Source organism: Harpia harpyja, chromosome 14 (genome assembly GCF_026419915.1).
Source record: "Harpia harpyja isolate bHarHar1 chromosome 14, bHarHar1 primary haplotype, whole genome shotgun sequence".
Classification (NCBI taxonomy): Eukaryota; Metazoa; Chordata; class Aves; order Accipitriformes; family Accipitridae; genus Harpia; species Harpia harpyja.
This window is the reverse complement of record NC_068953.1, coordinates 38,461,411-38,477,622: the sequence shown is the minus strand read 5'-3', so window position 1 is coordinate 38,477,622 and position 16,212 is coordinate 38,461,411. Positions and strand designations below refer to the sequence as shown.

The following is a 16,212-nucleotide window of genomic DNA, read 5'->3' as shown; positions in this document are numbered from 1 at the left end:
ACCGTGTATCAGTCCATACACATGAAGTGAGTGCGTACGTTTCTGCTGCTTGGCCTGTGACATTTAATGAGAGCCAACAGCAGAATACATGGGTGTGAGTGGTCGCTACTGGCATGTCTTCCCTGGGGGAGGAGTAGGAAAAAGTGGAAGGTAGGCTTTTTGGATGAGTCCTAATAAAGGCCTGGAAAATTTAGGAGATAAAAGTTTGTGCTGAGCCATGCAGATGAGCAGAGGAACTCTAATTAAAATACAGACTCTGTGTTGTTCTCAGAAACTGGGCAACATTCCCCATCTGAGCTCTGCCAACATATCTCAGTCCTGGACTTCAGCACCCACTGCTGCTCTGCTCTGTAAGACACCCACTCAGCTTGGCCAGCGCATCTCAAAATCTTGATCTGTAACACCTCGTGCTGTTCCAATTCTGGGCCCTTTTTGAGCAGAAAATGCCATCTCTCTACTAAATTGTGCCAAATTGCTTAGTTTTGGCCGCAGAACTCATTTTCACTTGTCACCTAACGGGATACCTAGAGCCTTTCATCTAGCACTGTCAGCAACAGAGGAAAAAGAACATGTGAATACCCAGCCCCCTGCTAAGTCCCCTAATTATATAGTGATGTGTTAATAACAAACACACTTTCATGTCTTGGCAGTTGCAAAACACTCCTCGGTAGTGCCGTGCTTCAGAAGTAGAATCGCACAGGAAAGATGCAAGTCCCAGTTTACATTACTTAATTAGTATCAGCATAGTCTCTACCCAGAATTAGAGTTTGGAAGAAATGCCTAGTATGAAGCTGTCAGATGCCAGTTGTTTGGATGTTCTGCAGAATCTGAACCACCACATTAGAGAGATTTGCTGTTGCAGAAGTGAGTGTTTCTGCATAGAGAATCTCTTTTCCCTCCCACCCTGCCTCATGATTATAAATCTGCCTTTCTTGGAGGCCTTGCCATCTTCCCTTTTTTTGAGAACTCAGCAGTAGGGGGTGGAATGGCTTCCATCTTGGCTGAGACACCAGGGCTGGAGCTGGGAACATCCAGATCCAAAATTATGCGTTTCTTTCAATTTGAGCCAAATTGCTGGATTTTGCAGTGCTGATTGCTCACACCCTGTGGTGATCAGCCTGGTGTCCAGCAGAATACACAGGAACTGGAACAAACGTGAACCATCATATGTGCTGGTGAACACCCTGAGCCATTAGAGTTTGTGACAGTGACTGCCTGAGCTCAGGAACAATCGCCTTGTTTCTGGAGCAAATAATTCAGATCAACAGAGAAGGAAGAACTAAAAACTTTGTGGGAAGAAGACACGTTAGGAAATTATCATCAAAAAGTGAGAAAACTTTGGTATGAAGATGTCTTGACTGCATTTCTGTTCTTGCCCCTGCGAGACTCCCAAGTACAGCTGCACCAACTGCAACACTGTCAGGTGCTGAGAGCTGTGGAACAACAGGCCAGCTAAACCCCTATTTATCTGTCAGGTTTGGCCCTGTAAACAGTCACCTGTATTACAGGTGGCATTGTATACTGTCCAGAAGAAAGGATGGGTATATATCTTATATGAGCAGTGCATATGGACAGAGCAATGCTTTAAGCACTTTCCTGTATTCTCAACTTCCTTGGCAAGATAGAAGATGAATGACAGATGCCCAATCTTATCTTTGGAAAGGAACTCTGAAAACAAACCTCTAAAAATATTCTTTAGTCCCCTAAATCCATCCAATTTACATACTCATTGGTGAGTGTTATGTCGACTGTATCTCGTAATACATGCTTTGGATTTTTTATTATATAGGTTATAATTTCCATTCACATCATTTCAGCATTAACAGCAGTGCTGGTGTCATTGGTAGTGAATGTGCCTTGAAATGTTTGGTGTCTGTCGAATGTGACCTCACTACTGTGATACCAAGGGTGCTGCTAAGCCGTCATCACTACCTCATCATATACCTCAAACTAACAAATTGATGTAGTACAACCCCATCAGCAAAATTCTATGTCGGAAGTGTGACACTTATTTCTGTTACCGTTCAAGAAAACTCCTAAAAGCCAGATCTCTGAGAAGCCTTGGATTTGCAGCCCTTTAGGCTGCAATTGAAGCCCTTGCCGTGGCAGAAGACTACGGAAGAAAGATTTAGGAAGGCCTGGAGAGGCTAGAATAGAGAAGCCAAAGTATTTGCTGTCTGTCTCCTTGCAGTGCTGTACTCAGGGGCCTGTTGAGGGTACTTTGCCAATGGGCAGGATAGCCTTAGGTCACATTTCTGCAAGCCCGAAGGAGGGAAAAGGCATAATCTCTGGCTGAAAGCCACACAGTTTTACCAGCAAAAATACACTCTTGCTATCATTGTTGTATGAAAATAGCTTTTTTTTTTATTTTTTTTTTTTAATTTTCTTATTCAGTGTGTATTGCATGCATGTCTGGAATAGCCACAGTCTGGATCTTGGGCACAGGATATGTCTTCATGGGGAGTGGTTCTCTCCCGCTGGCTCGGCTGCCATTTTGCCATTCCAATAACACACACAACTGTGGAAGAATTGTGGTGGGTGGGGACAACGTGAGGTGATGGTTACATCAGCTACACGCTGCTCATCCTCATAGATCCTGCCTTACAGCGTGTCACTGGGTGGGCCCTTACCACCCAGAGTCTGCTTAATCAGAACAGCCCCAGGGGCACCCTTGCTCCAGCCTCCTGAGCCAGGTCTCTTTGTTAGCACCTTCCAGTAAGGTGAGCACAGGCTATGCTACAACTGAACAGAACAGGAGCTCAAGGCTGTAGCAATCAGGCATACAGTTCTGCTTTCTCATGGATGGCTGATCTGCTGACTGATAGGATGTACCTTCTGCAATATTGTAAGCTAGGCATATTTTAACATGCTAACTGAAGCCCCGAATCAGATTTTGCAATAAATTTGTGTATTGGTCTACTGAGAGGCAGTTGTTTCAGAATTTCAACAGTGAGACTGCCAAAACTATTTGTGTATTTCATAGTTTGTATTGTAAACTACTTGCACGCATCCCCATGTCATATATTAACTGACACAACTCATATAAATAGCGGTGCCTAGCAAAGCTGTCTTCCGTAGGTCCATCTACAGAGGTTTTAGCCACAGAACTTGCTTTGACAAAGTTGTCCCTGGTATTCTCCTCCTGTGCGAATGACAGGAGGCATAAGACATGGAGTGTTTGGTATAAAACGAAGCCAGTGGTAGTAATTGTGGCTGCACATGGAACCAGATTTGTCTTAATTGACAGAAGAGGTCTCTAACCTCTTCCACAAAGAGGCAATGAGCAGAGAAGTAGAAACTTCTTTAGAAGAAACATGGCCAAGAAAAGCGATACACCATCAGAATACCCAGAAAATGTTTTATGAAACAAAGAGGAGGTGGAGAAGCAAGGGGGTGGTGAAACTGACTGTATGGGGTAGGGCTTAAACAAGGTTTCAAGGAAAATATCTTATGCTCTGGAGATAAAACTATAAAACACTGGAAATCACAGAAATCTGGAACACAATCTGTCCTCTTATAAATATTATTTGAGGTCTGGTTTTACTTATGTGAGCGTATAGATATTGCTGAGGCTCTGTGAGTGTGAAAACCCTTTTCCTTTGTAGTTTTGTGGCACCTGTGAGTCTTGTGAGGATGTATTGCCTCTAGGCTAGGCAATGTGTATGACAAGGAGAGGTAGCTAACCAAAAGAGATTGAACTGAAACCCAGGTAGATTCCCAGGGGAAATTGCTTTGTGGTCGTATGGGTGACCAACCAGATCAGGCTCCAGAGATGTCGTTTTGAAAGTCTGCATATGATTTATGCTGTCTTCATTCTATGAGCTCAGAGATTATGCTTCGTTAATGCTGCAGGATTGAATGCTTTCCTGCAGTATCTTCGGGCTAATTGGGATGATTGGGTTGTTGTTCTCACTGAACACATCTCTCTTGTAGAAATGGCTGTTCTGCCTATAGCACTGATGGCACACAACGCAGTGCTCTGGAAGATGAGGTCTAGTAGGCAAATAGGCTAAAGAGAAGAGAGAAGGCACTAAAAGCATCTCCGTGGTGGACATATTGAGAAAGACTCTTCCTCCTGCATCTTTACAAAAGTATAGAAGAAAGCAAACTGATCCTTTTCTGCCTCTGTTGCTTTCTGGATTTCAGAAATGACTGCTGTGAAATTTCCCTTCTCAGTAGTGGCCAAAACAGATTATCGCATCACTTTATTCCTTCCCATTTTGCCTCTAGCTGAAACATCATGCATGCAGAACATGACCTCAACAGCGAGTGACTACTCCATCTGCTCTCTAGAGGAGGTCATTCATCTCTGAAGGAAACGCTTAGACTTTTCAGTGACTTGCTCCTGAGAAAGTCAGCTGCTAAACCCTCTTTGACAGAACACTCGCTTTAGCCAAACACAGGCTTACAAGGGACAGTTTTGTTTGCCCATCAACTTCAAAAACTATATAGTGTAAAAAATGTCCAGAGAAGAGCAACAAGGATGATTGGCGATCTGGACCAGCTTCTGTAGAAGGAGAGGTTGAATAAACAGGAACCCTTCAGCCTTGAGCTGAGATAGTCTAGAGCAATGCCATAGAGGGCTAACAAGTCCTCCATGTCTAGAGGGTGAATGATGGCTTGCTCTCTCTTTCCCAGGCATCACGCTCTTCACTGCTGTCAGAGATGAGATAATGGGCTCTGTGGGTCTGTAGTCTGACGTGCCATAACTGTCTTATGTTCTACTCTGGAGACGAGAGGTGTTACTGAGCATGGTTTTTACTTCAAGTGAAGTCCTGAGATGCCAAATAGGGAGGTGTGTGAGGAAACCCTTCCCAAACAGAGCTCCCTTACGGGAAAGGAGCTGATAACTCTTTGGAGACTGCTACCCATTTAGCACTTAGCTGGCAGCTGAAGGTGAGAAAGACAGGTCTGAGCAGCTGCACAGGATGCTAAACTGGGAAAGGGCACAGCTATGGACTAAGCACCTGATGACCAGACTTAGAGATTATCAAAGTAGATGAGCCTGACTAAGGCTGTGCTACCAGATGAGGAGCAGGAGCCCGGGGACAGCTGGGTTTTCAGTGGCCGTGCATGTTACTGTCTCTGTCGAGTTCAGCTGGAGACACAGGTGCTGAGATGCTTCTCACTGTTAGAGTCTTGAGCTTTCAGCTGGGCACCCATCCAGCCATCCGTCACTCCTTGGATCTTGTCCATGGGAAACCGAATGTGATCTGAGAGTTGCCACCGCAGCAGAGATATCAAACAGACACCTGGCATTTAATACAAACTGAGGTAAATTCAGTCTGAAAATAGAACTGGGTTGTGCCTTGACTGCCGGGCACGTGAGCCTGTGACAGCGCTTCTTCTGGCTGCTCCCTGAAGGCCGGGGTCACGGCCGTGTAGATCAGCTCCAAACAAAAGGCAGAACCAGATGTTTGGGTGTAACTGCAGAAAAATAGATGTGGGGCAGCTCAGAGCCTCAGGTAAATTGAAAGCCAAGGCAGGGGCTTTTCTTTTTTCCACCATGATTTGATCACATGAGTAACAACTGAGTGAGCTCTTCTGTTCTTTGTGGTACAACTGACAGATAACGTAGGAGGAGGCGAGACTGGCTTTGTTTTCAACTGTGAAATCTATGAAGGGATATGTTCCTTGTGAATTAATTTGGAGAAAATGGAGTTTAACTATTTGACAAAAGATTAATTTCCACCCACTTCCCAGCTGGCACTCTAGTGCAGCTTAACCATGGACTGTCGGATTCCCATCAGCCTTCAGCGTTTCAACAGAAATAGCAACTTTTGGCTGGCGGGGCAGCGAGTAACAGTTGTGAGCCCTGTGCTGCTGACGGGTTAACAGGTAAGAGAGTACCAGGGAGAGGGAGGACTAGGTTCTGCCCTGCTTCAGACAGCGCTGGTTGGTGCTGCATGTCCTGTTCAGCAGATGATATGAACAGGAGCTAAATGTGAATACCTCTGAGCAGGGATTTAGGTTCATTTCCCAGGCCAGCAGAAGCCTTCAGGAATTTTCCCCTCAACCTTTTTGTGCAATGAGGGGAGTGATGCTATCCTTCACCCTAAGGGAAGGATTTCCCATTCAGATTATTCAGTGCATCAGTGGTGCAGCAAGCCACGTTAATAGGACACACAGGGGTCGGTGTAGTACCCAGTGACGTTCTGCAGGCAGGTGCAGAGACGTCTTCAAGACAGAAGCTGCAGCAGATCATAATCACAAACTCATTAGTCTGCTAACAAGAGCTGGGGGAATAAACCTAAAATTAAATTCTAGTTTGTTGTAATAGCATGCAGCAGACACCTGCTGGCTTCCTGAGGTTGGGATTTGGTACCGGAAAGGCGTGTGCTGCCTACCACTGATAAGCCAGTTCAGAGACCATTAGGATGTGTAAACTTCAGATTCCTTCCAAACCTTTCAAGTATTTGCAAACCCTTAGTTAGCCCTACCAAAGAGACAACTGTTATGGAGGCATTTACATCAACGTGATGCACCTGGCCCACAGCAGGTCCTATCCCTCAATGCACAGTACAGTGATACAAACTGAGAGGTGATGGTGTCATCTGTTGCCAGTAAATGGAGTGGCAGGAGAGCAATGGCTTTGCCATTCATGTCACCACTATCAACAGAGCAAAAGATACTTCTAAATAGCACAGGAATGTTTAGCAATTGTGATCTCATGTGAAAAGTTCAAACTGTATTTCAAGGGCAGAAGGTCTTCTAAGGAGGAGATCAAATCCCCAAGGAGCAGTTGTAAAATGCCACTGTTAGTGCCTCAAAATGCCTTTGGCTTATTTTGCTGAAACGGCATGCTGCAGCTTATATCTATATGACAAGAAAAGGACACAAATGTACACAGTTGGGACCCTGAGCAGTCTTGCAGATCATAAATACAGCAAGGCAACAGTAAAATGAGATCTTCATTCCAAGTAAAAGAAAACGCGGAAAAAGACAGCATCAACCAAACTGTGTGTCCACTTTGGGTGCAGTTAGGAGGAATCTGAGAATAAACTGTGCAAGACAGATTTACAGTTGCAAATGTTTGCTACTCTGTCAAGATGGAGGGGCACCAGAGAAGTCCCACTTACTGCCTGCAGATATTTAAACAAGTAAGATGGTGCAGCCCCCCGGAAAGACTGACTTGGGAGTTGCATGGCAAAAGATTCTAATGAGGTGTTTTTGAGAAGGGGAAAGAGTTGGAAGGACAAAGCAAGGAAAAGAACTTGTGTACCTCAGACAAGACTGACCTAAGCCCAGTGAATCTATGTCTGTTCATCTCTTCAGCTACCTAAAGCAGAAAATACTTTTTTAAGATTCCTTTTGTCAGTTCGGTGCATTTTGTTTTTCATCTGCAGTGTCACCCTGGAGGCATAAAGTGTAAACTTGAGTACCTGAAAAGCTGGGGCTCTGCAAGTGTCCTCACATTACTGGGATTCACTTCCTTAATGGAATAACAGCTGGTCTGTGCTCAGGAGGGGAGCTGTGGGCAGCAGTGAGAGAGACAGTTTTGAGCCTATCCAGATCAAAGTGACCGAGTAGGTGGTGGCGATGGTTCAGCTAGGAGAGCTCTGTCAGGAAAGCATCACCGTCACCCTCCTGAAGTTAATGCCAGGGTAGTGCCAGTCCAGCAGCTGGGAAGACCACTGCTTTCTTAAACACAGCTGCAGGAGACAAAGTGAATATAGGGGAGTCTTTGGGACTGTCACAGGTGGATGTGGCAGCCTGGCACAATGTTTGATGTCAGGGTGCGTCTATACATTCAGTGATAGAGTCAAGGGCATGTGGACCTTGCCCGTGTCTCCTTTGGGCAATATGGACTTGACCTGTTCCTCAGCCTAAAAGCTGAGCACCAAAAGGGGAATTACTCACTTTTTGGTATCTGCCCTGAAGCTGATGCTCTCAATGTTACCACAGCCAACAGTGGTGGAAGAACCAAGACAAAGGGGAAGAGTGCTAAGAAAAACTAAAACCTCCTATCACCAGCACACAAAAGACCACTACCACCGGGAGATCCTGTCAGTGTTAGACTGGTTTTTGTGGATAAATCATGCACTTGGAAGCCAGCAGAATCTGTTGAGCAGATAAATTCTTGCTCATACAGTCTAGCAGTAGAGAGTCATATATTTCACTGAAACCACAAATACATACACTCACTGCAAGTGTAAGACGAATGAGACTTGGAGGACGGTGAAATACGCTGTCTCCTGTGGCTTGCTCAGCAGCACGCAGGAGGAACGTAGGCCTACCAGCCTGCCGTAGAGCGTAGAACAGACTCTCAGTCCTGTTACAACCCCGTGTAAGCCAACCTCCTGTCATCACAAGGCTGGCTTGCGCTTACCCACATCTAGCCTCCCACACAGCACGCACAAGGGTTTTCACAATGGCAGGGAAAGAAAGAACAATCTTTCCAAGCCCGGAAAAACTCCCTTCGGTGCCAAACCAGCTGAGTTCAGGTGGTGTGCAAAACAAGGCTGGTGTTGCAGGGAATGGCTTGGCTGTGCTGGGAGTGCAACAGGACAGATCTGTAAGAGCGTATAACATGATGTAAGAGATGTGATGTTTATTTTTGCTGTCTGAGATGAATGTGGCAGGAAGGAGTATTACAAAAAAACATTTTCCAGCTGCAGGTGCTGGCTCATGAGCCAGGGTAGAGCCTGAGGGCACAACTGGCCAGCTGCTGCGAGTGCCTACACTGGGGAGAGTAGGGCTGGGACATGGCACAGTACTGCTGCTTCTTGTTCACAGGGAGTCCACGGCTTCTCATTTTCTTTTGGGCCAAATGAAATGTTCTGGTCAATTGAAATCCCCTTTTATTTAATTTGTAATTTCTTTTGCAGACTTTATTCCAGCAACCATACTACGGTGCTGAATGTCCTGTGAGTGTAGCCAGGTCTGGCTCTGATGCTGGTGCCTCCTGCAGTCCCTTGCACTGAGGAAGGGCAGAAGTGTTTCCACTTTTCAAGTGTTTTCATGGCAGCCAGGAAAGCTCTGCTTCCTGGGAGTGGTGTTCCCCGTGGAGGAAGGCTAACTTCTCCAACACATCGCTCTCCTGACAGCATGGAAGCACCCAGCCAGGCCTGGCATCTCAGGCAGTGTTTAATGTCCAGCCTCCTCTTTGTGTCTAATGAAGGGGCTGGAGCCCTTTCTGGATCTCCTGGGGATGGGACACCTTGTTTTCACCCACTTGGAAAGTAAAATGGCAACTGTAGGTGAGCCTTCTTTTTTCTATCTATGCAACATATCTGTATTCATGTAGCCTCTTTATTCATATCCTTGGCTCCCAGCACTGGGAGCAGTAACTTGTCCTTCAAAATGATAATAATCCCAAGCAAACCAAGCAAGCTCCCTACAGAGACAACACTTGTCATTGCTTTGCCTTTGGCTTCACGAAAGCTCTCTCGTATTTCTTCTCCTGAAGCGTGTTAACGCTCCTGCACCGATAGGTTGAGGGGTAAGGTCCCAGGGCAGGTTGGTCTGCGGTGTGGGCAAGGAGATGCCTGGAGCACAGCGCCCGGGGCAGCGCGAGACAGGAGCCGGCTGCTGCAAGAGGCTTTATAAATCCTCTGCGATGATGGTACAAGAACAGACCAGTGAGTTATTCTGGCTGCTCAGTACACTGCGAGATGCAGTCAGAGCTTAGGTGATGAGCAGAGACTGGTGTCCAAGAGAGGGATAATTGCTTTACTCCACGCTCCTCTGGCACATGCCAAACTCAGGCCCCCAGCAAAGCCTCCGGGAACAGAGCTCGCCTTTATCTGAAGCGCCCAGCAGTTGATAGCAAGCAGTAGATTTCTGCCTTTGCTTGCCAAAATGCCACTGGCCCTGGCTCAAGGCGCGTAGAAATTACTGCCATTTTGGGTGCCGCCGGGATTAGTCCTTGCGAAACGCCAGCTCAGCACGTCGGGCGATGCCTGGCCACCCGCCTACCTGGCAGGAGGCCGGGCCCGCCGGCCTGGCGGGCAGGGCAGCACCCCGAAAGCAAGCGGGGTGCCGGGGCCGTACGTGCCCCGCTGCTCCCCGTGGCACAGCCGGCCTCGTCCGCCCCGCACGCTCCGGGTCTGGCTGTCCGGCGCGGGAGAGGGCGCTGCGGGCCCGCGGTGCGCAGCCTGCCGGCTCCCGTCTGCCTGCCCGGCTGCCTTCGGAGGCTGCAGACAATGCGCCGGGCAAAGGAGACAATAACAGGCAGGAAACAGGCAGCCGGAGATTCACCTCCGAGCTGAGAGATTGCATTCCTTTGGAAGGGGAAAAACGGTGCTGGAAACGTGAGGCGAAACAGCCCCTAGAGGGGAGGGAACAGATCATCACTGTCCACTTGTGGGGCAAAAAGGAGCCCGTGCATTACCAGATTATCTTCATTGCGGACGTCTCTTTGCCTTGAAGGGTGGTTTTGGTGAATTAACGTGCTTTCGAGTTCAGCTGCTGCTCACCAGAAAGGATGGTGGGGTTTGTTTCATACAATCATTTTTTTTTTTTTCCCCTTCTTGTTCTGTTTTGGTTGTGCCCGCAAAATATCCAGTCGTGAAGGTTGTCAATAGGAAGGGGTGTTAGAAATGGTCCAGATCTACGTTGGAAAAGGTGTATCATGTCACAGGCATTTGTTCTCTTCCCATTTCCATGGAAACATGCTAGCATGGACTTCAGTGGTGTCAGGCAGAGCAGCCTGGCCCTCCAGCCTGGCAGGACCTAGTGGAGTCTCTCCAGGAGGAGCTGCTGGCAACAGCACGCAGAAACGTGGCTTGGTCTCATCAGGTTTGGGGAGACAAAGTAACCTGGTCCTTTAGAATAACAGCATTTGCTGTATTGCATCAGAAACAACAGCCTGGACAAACATTTGACTCCCAACTTTCCCCTTCCCATCTTACCCTTCCACATCCCATTGCCCCGTCCAGTCCCGCTGAGAAAGCAGTGTACACCACAGGCTACAATTTTAATTTCCTGGGGGGTGGAAGGGGTGGAGAGCACATCTTACAGCAGCTGACAGGCTTTTTTGTTCTGCATCAGTCCTTTTATTAACCCCCTGCTAGATCATTCACTCTCTCTGCTTAGCTGCCCCCGCTGCGTTAGTGATGAGAGTGTTTGTAACAGCAGGTCTGCCTTGGGAGATTATGGGGATCCCGTGGACAGGGAGCAGTGGGTTGGTCGGTGTGTGCACACAGATTGCTAGCTGCAGCTTTGCCTCCATCTGCCCTCTCTGCTAGCCTAGATACCTTTTATTATCCCTGCAGCAACAGCAGTTACATGTCTGATCCCCCTCCAGCCACCCTGTATCTCCCTGTTGGCGGATTTGATGTCCCACCTGTGAAGGCGGTGGCGGGCAGGCTGCCGGGAGTCCGGCGGGAGGCGGCGTGTTGTGAACGGATAGGAAGAAGGTTAAGGCAAGAGCATCATCCACTATCCTGCACTCTCTGCCATCCTTCCGCTTTGCCTGGCCCCTTTTATTTATCGTACATCTTAGGCAAAAGCAAGTGTTTCCACTCAATAATCTTGTCTGTTTCCCCTTCTGTATTTAGGGCCTCAGTTCCATAAAACATTTCTCCCAGACATGGGCCTGAAGAATTTACAGGAGCAATCTAGATCTCTCTGGGCAGTTATTTCCTTTTCCTTTTGGATCAGACTGCTGTTGGTGGTTGATTATTCAAACAAATTAATTTGGGATGCACACACAAGTTCTAATTAGCTGCAATTATTCACTTATTTCCTCCCTGCTTCCCTCCCACATCGCTAGAAATTCAAAAATATCACCCTAACACAGAGTGCCCTGCAATAATTATCCCCAAGGCCAATCCTGAACCTCTCAATCTGCGATCAATACCTTCATCTGTCAGCCACAATTAATTAAAAGGAATCCCACTTTCAGGGCTTTGATTCATATCACCCCAGAACAGCTTACTGGGTATTATAATCCAGACATGATTCTAATACTGTCCTCAAGTGAAAGGGAGGGGCTGACTGATACATCATCAAAACCCAACTTCATTAAAAAGCCAAGTGATATGGGGACCCTCGTTGTAAGGCAAGTGATAAGTAGGTGGGACCATATTCTCCTCTAGAGCCTGTCTGCTTCATATGGGGAAATAACGCTGCTGAAATCAAAGATGGGAGCAAGGGTATTATTCTGTGTGAGGAAGGGAAGCAGAGTTAGGCCCAGCATGATCATTTTGTTGTCTGCACCATCTGTGTGGGTGTGTTCTGTTCTAGAGAGGCTTCTTTTTTTGGCCAGTGGTTGCAGTTTTGGAATTTGGTATGGTTCTGAACACTAATTCAATATCCAAAGGCTGTTCTGAGCTTCCTGCCTCTGATCTGTGGTGGTCCAAGCCAGAACTCCAGAGATGCTATAACAAAGCTCTTAAAAACAATTAAATTGTTTTACTTGAGATTCTTCTGATGCTTTTAATAACCCTCCATTCTACACATAGAGTGGTAAGAGCAAAGAGGGATATTAGGCCAAGCCATGCATTGGCAAAGCAAGGACTGGATCCAAGATTCATGACTCCCTCTCCTCTTCACTCTTCCTCAAACAGGAAAGGAGGTCAGATCTAAAAGGGGTAATTTGAATCTGTTCCAGGTCTTAAACCTGAGAGCCCGTACCCTTTTTGCTGATGCTGACCATGTGTCTCAGCCAGACAGCATCCTCTTCTAGGATTTCTGCCTTCATATTCTTTTTTAACTCTGATTCACAGTCAGGTTCTCTCTTTCCTGGATGCCTGTTCCTTGCACCTTCACCCTCAGGACTTCAAAAGCCTCAGATCCAACATCTAGGAGTCTAAGGGCAGCTGCTCTTACCTGCAAAGGGCAGGCAGCTCAGCAAATCTTCAGGCAATAAGAGGCAATGATTTCCAACTTCAAGCCACCTGGAATAAAGTGGAGCTGATGATGTTGTAGAGTCATGACCCCAGGACTGGGAACAGCGAATCTAACCATGCTCGAGCTCTCCAGCAGTCCTCAGTGTCCAGCTTCATCAGTGCAACTATGTAGGGGTTTCCAGGACATCTTCCAAATGATAGATGTGTTTTGTTTTCTGCCCTTGTAGGACAAATGACTTTAGAGCCATAATCAAAGGGGAATAGGCAAGCTGTGTAGGTCAGCTCAGGATTTGTGCTGTATGTGTTAGTGGAGAGCCCAGTGTTTGTACAGCACAAGCAGGAGCTTGTTCCCAGTGCTGGAAATGTTACACTTGGCCTTCCCGGCAAAATTTTCACCTTGGCGGTACATAACAGAGGGAGGAAGCAGCAGGTATGTAAAACCTTCCACTCTGCCCATGTCCATATTCAGCAGGGGCTGGAGCCCAGAACTGCAGTAGTGTTGCTTGAAGGAGCTGCAGAGCTGACCACAGCCTGGAGAGGCATGCTTCGCATAGCTGCTTGAATTTGAAAGTTCATTCCAGTTCAGTGAGGCAAGTGGTGCTTTCATGCTTGCTGTCTGCACAGAGTTCTACTATTTGAGCTGTACCAGCCTGCCAGTTTGCATCCAGAAATGATTAAAGCTGGAACATTTGCTAGGCAAATTTCCTAAGTTTGATAGGACATTCAGTTAGGGAAGAGAAATGATAGCATGCAGTGTGCTGGTTGCCAATTCTGCCTCACTGACAGAGCTCACTGAGAATTTCACAGTGGCTTTGCAGGGAGGAAAAACCAAGATGTGAAACTTGCAAAATAGATAATTGGTTGGGATTTTGCTGCCTGGCTATTTCGAAAACCCCGTTCTCGCCTTTTGCTGAGGATCAGAATGATACCCAGGCTGTTACTTTATCTGCACTTTAAGCTTCAGCTCGTAAATAGCAAAATCTCTGTGATCAGAATGATTTTAGGTACATGCAAGCCAAAAAATGCCAATTTCTCTGCTACCCACCTCAGAAAATTAAGTGGTGGGGTTTGTAATAGGGCAATAAAACACAGTGCATTTGTGGGTGAAAACTGTTAGCCTTAGGTTCATTGCAAGACAGAGGAACAAAGGCCACTTTGCTTTCATCAGCCACTTGAGAAGTACAGACCCCCCACCAAACTCACAGGGTGAAACGCTCTGCTGGTGGGTCTTTATTGCCAGTAGAAAATGAAAATTATACATAAAATATAGACAAGAAAATTCCTATCTCTGCATTTGAGTGCTGTGCTGGGTATGACATCACTGTTAGCCAATCAGCAAGCTCCCTTTGTGTCTGGCTTTCAAATAAAAGCCACTTCATCAGAGTAATTTGCAATAATAATTTATTCACCTTCTAGGAACGGCACCACCTGACTCACTTAACAACCGGAGAGAGCAAGTATGCAAAGGTCTTAAGCCCTAGATGCTATAGCTATGCCCCGAACGAGTGCATCTCCAATACTGACTTGATAAAAGTTGCGTTCAAGTTGCAGATAATATAAGTGATCACTTGTGTTAATTAATTACCCTATGGTCGAGCTCCCCTAAAGGTGCTCAGTGCTGCAGGCACCCAGAGCAGAAGATGGTCCCCAGGACAGCAGGAAAACAGGCTCTGGTAGGAAGGGTGGCACTGGGGCCACATAACAGGGCTCAGCAAACCTGGGCAGGGTGTGATGGGTTTCCCTTGGTCCTCAGGGGTGTATGGGGACAGGGTGCTGCTTTGAATGGAAACTGGGAAGAATTTGGCCTTTCTGAATTTGGGGTTTGCCTGAATGAGGGGCAGGGAGCCCTGCACTGGAGGCACAGAGAGAGACTGAGGCACCAAAGTGTTGTGCGCAGTTCAGTTGCCTGGTGCTAAGCAGGGGAGGATCTGAACACACAGGAATGTCATGGGTCTGGCCTCTGGCAGTTGTGTCACACAGTTCAGCTCAGAGAAACCTTCTTTCCAGGCTGTGATATCTCAAAGCTCTTCTGTGATATCAAACATGGCATCCAGTCTTACATGCAATGAATAATAGCTCTGTGAACATATGTGCAAGGTTCAGGGACCCAGCACGGAGATGCTGAGGAGCGAGGACAGACCACACTAAAAAGAGAAGCAGAGGCTGTAGATCTCTCCCTGAATCACGAGAAAACGTTGCTTAGAGTAAAGTCCCACAGTACTCCGGGGCCGAGTAAGCCTATTGCGCAGGAGACGTGGGGGCTGCTTGTCCCACATCTCTCTAGGAGGAGTTCACCATACCACTATGTTATGTGGGAGGCTCTTTCAAAGCTATCTTAGCCAGAGCTGTGCTGTATAACTGCTTGTGAAGAGCATATAGGATGTATGTTTTGCAGGTGTAAATTCCCCTAATCAGGCTCTGTGCAGACAATGCTGGATTTAGAAGCAGAGCACAGAGGCATTGAACAGAGACAAAAACATAAAGACAACCAAAATAAGAGATCACTTCCACCCTGAATAATTTGTTTTATTTTACAGTCAGAGAAAGCAGCAGAGCTGGGAACAGCAAGCAGATGCCCTGAGTCAGCCCAAGGAACTCCAGACAGACACACCAATATAACCATCAGCACACTGAAACAGGTAATGGAGATCTCAATTGAAAATGCAGCTAGGTTAAAAAAACCAACAGTTGTTAGGTGGCAGAGCAAAGTGGGTATTCTCATAGTGTGCAGGCAGCAGCCCTGCTCTCTGGCTGAGTTGTCAGCATTGCTGCCTCAGGGTCACCAGAGTGTCTGGGCAGCCTTTGGTGATTTTGAAATTAAAAAACCCAAATCCAAATAATTCAACCAATGGAGTTAATTTGCTCTGTAAATCCTCCTGCAAGTGCGTTCAAGTAGGCTTTCCGTCAGGGGTTTTTCGAGTAGTTTACTCTCGCCCCGTGTGCCGCATTGATCCTGGAGAGCAGGACAGCTAGCTCCACATGATGAATAACCTACCTCTCAGCTGTTCCTTAATGAAGTGTTTAGCCAGCAGTCCATACTGCGCTGATGGGGTCTATTATGATTCAGCTTGGAGGAGCTGCTTGAGGAGGTACAACCTTGTTAGCTTCTTGGAAGGCTACCAAGGACCAGATCCTGTGCCTGTATGGCTGTTGGAGCCGTGGGGAGTACGAGGAGCCACAAGCAGTGTAAATGAGGGTTAGGGGTGAATATATACTCCCCTGGGGTTCCCAGGTAAATCTACTCTAGATATGCTCTACTTGGATGTATTGCCCTCTGTGTGATAGCAAGCCTGAGGGGCCCTAAATGTCTTCAGTAAGAGTGGGAGGCACATGGCCCCTTTCTGAATCCAGGCTTTCCAGATTTGCCATTCCAGTCCCTCACTGGGGTTGAGATGTTTCCTTGGGTGTTTCCAGGACC

General features: G+C 47.0%; 1 long non-coding RNA gene across 1 annotated transcript in view; it reads left to right on the top strand.

Moving 5' to 3' along the window:
* Positions 1 to 16,212, top strand: part of LOC128151186 (uncharacterized) — a 48,989-nt gene that overhangs the window by 3,039 nt on the left and 29,738 nt on the right. Inside the window, exon 3 of the long non-coding RNA XR_008238296.1 lies at positions 15,332 to 15,433. This is a non-coding gene — a long non-coding RNA (uncharacterized LOC128151186). The remainder of the gene's footprint in view (positions 1 to 15,331; positions 15,434 to 16,212) is intronic.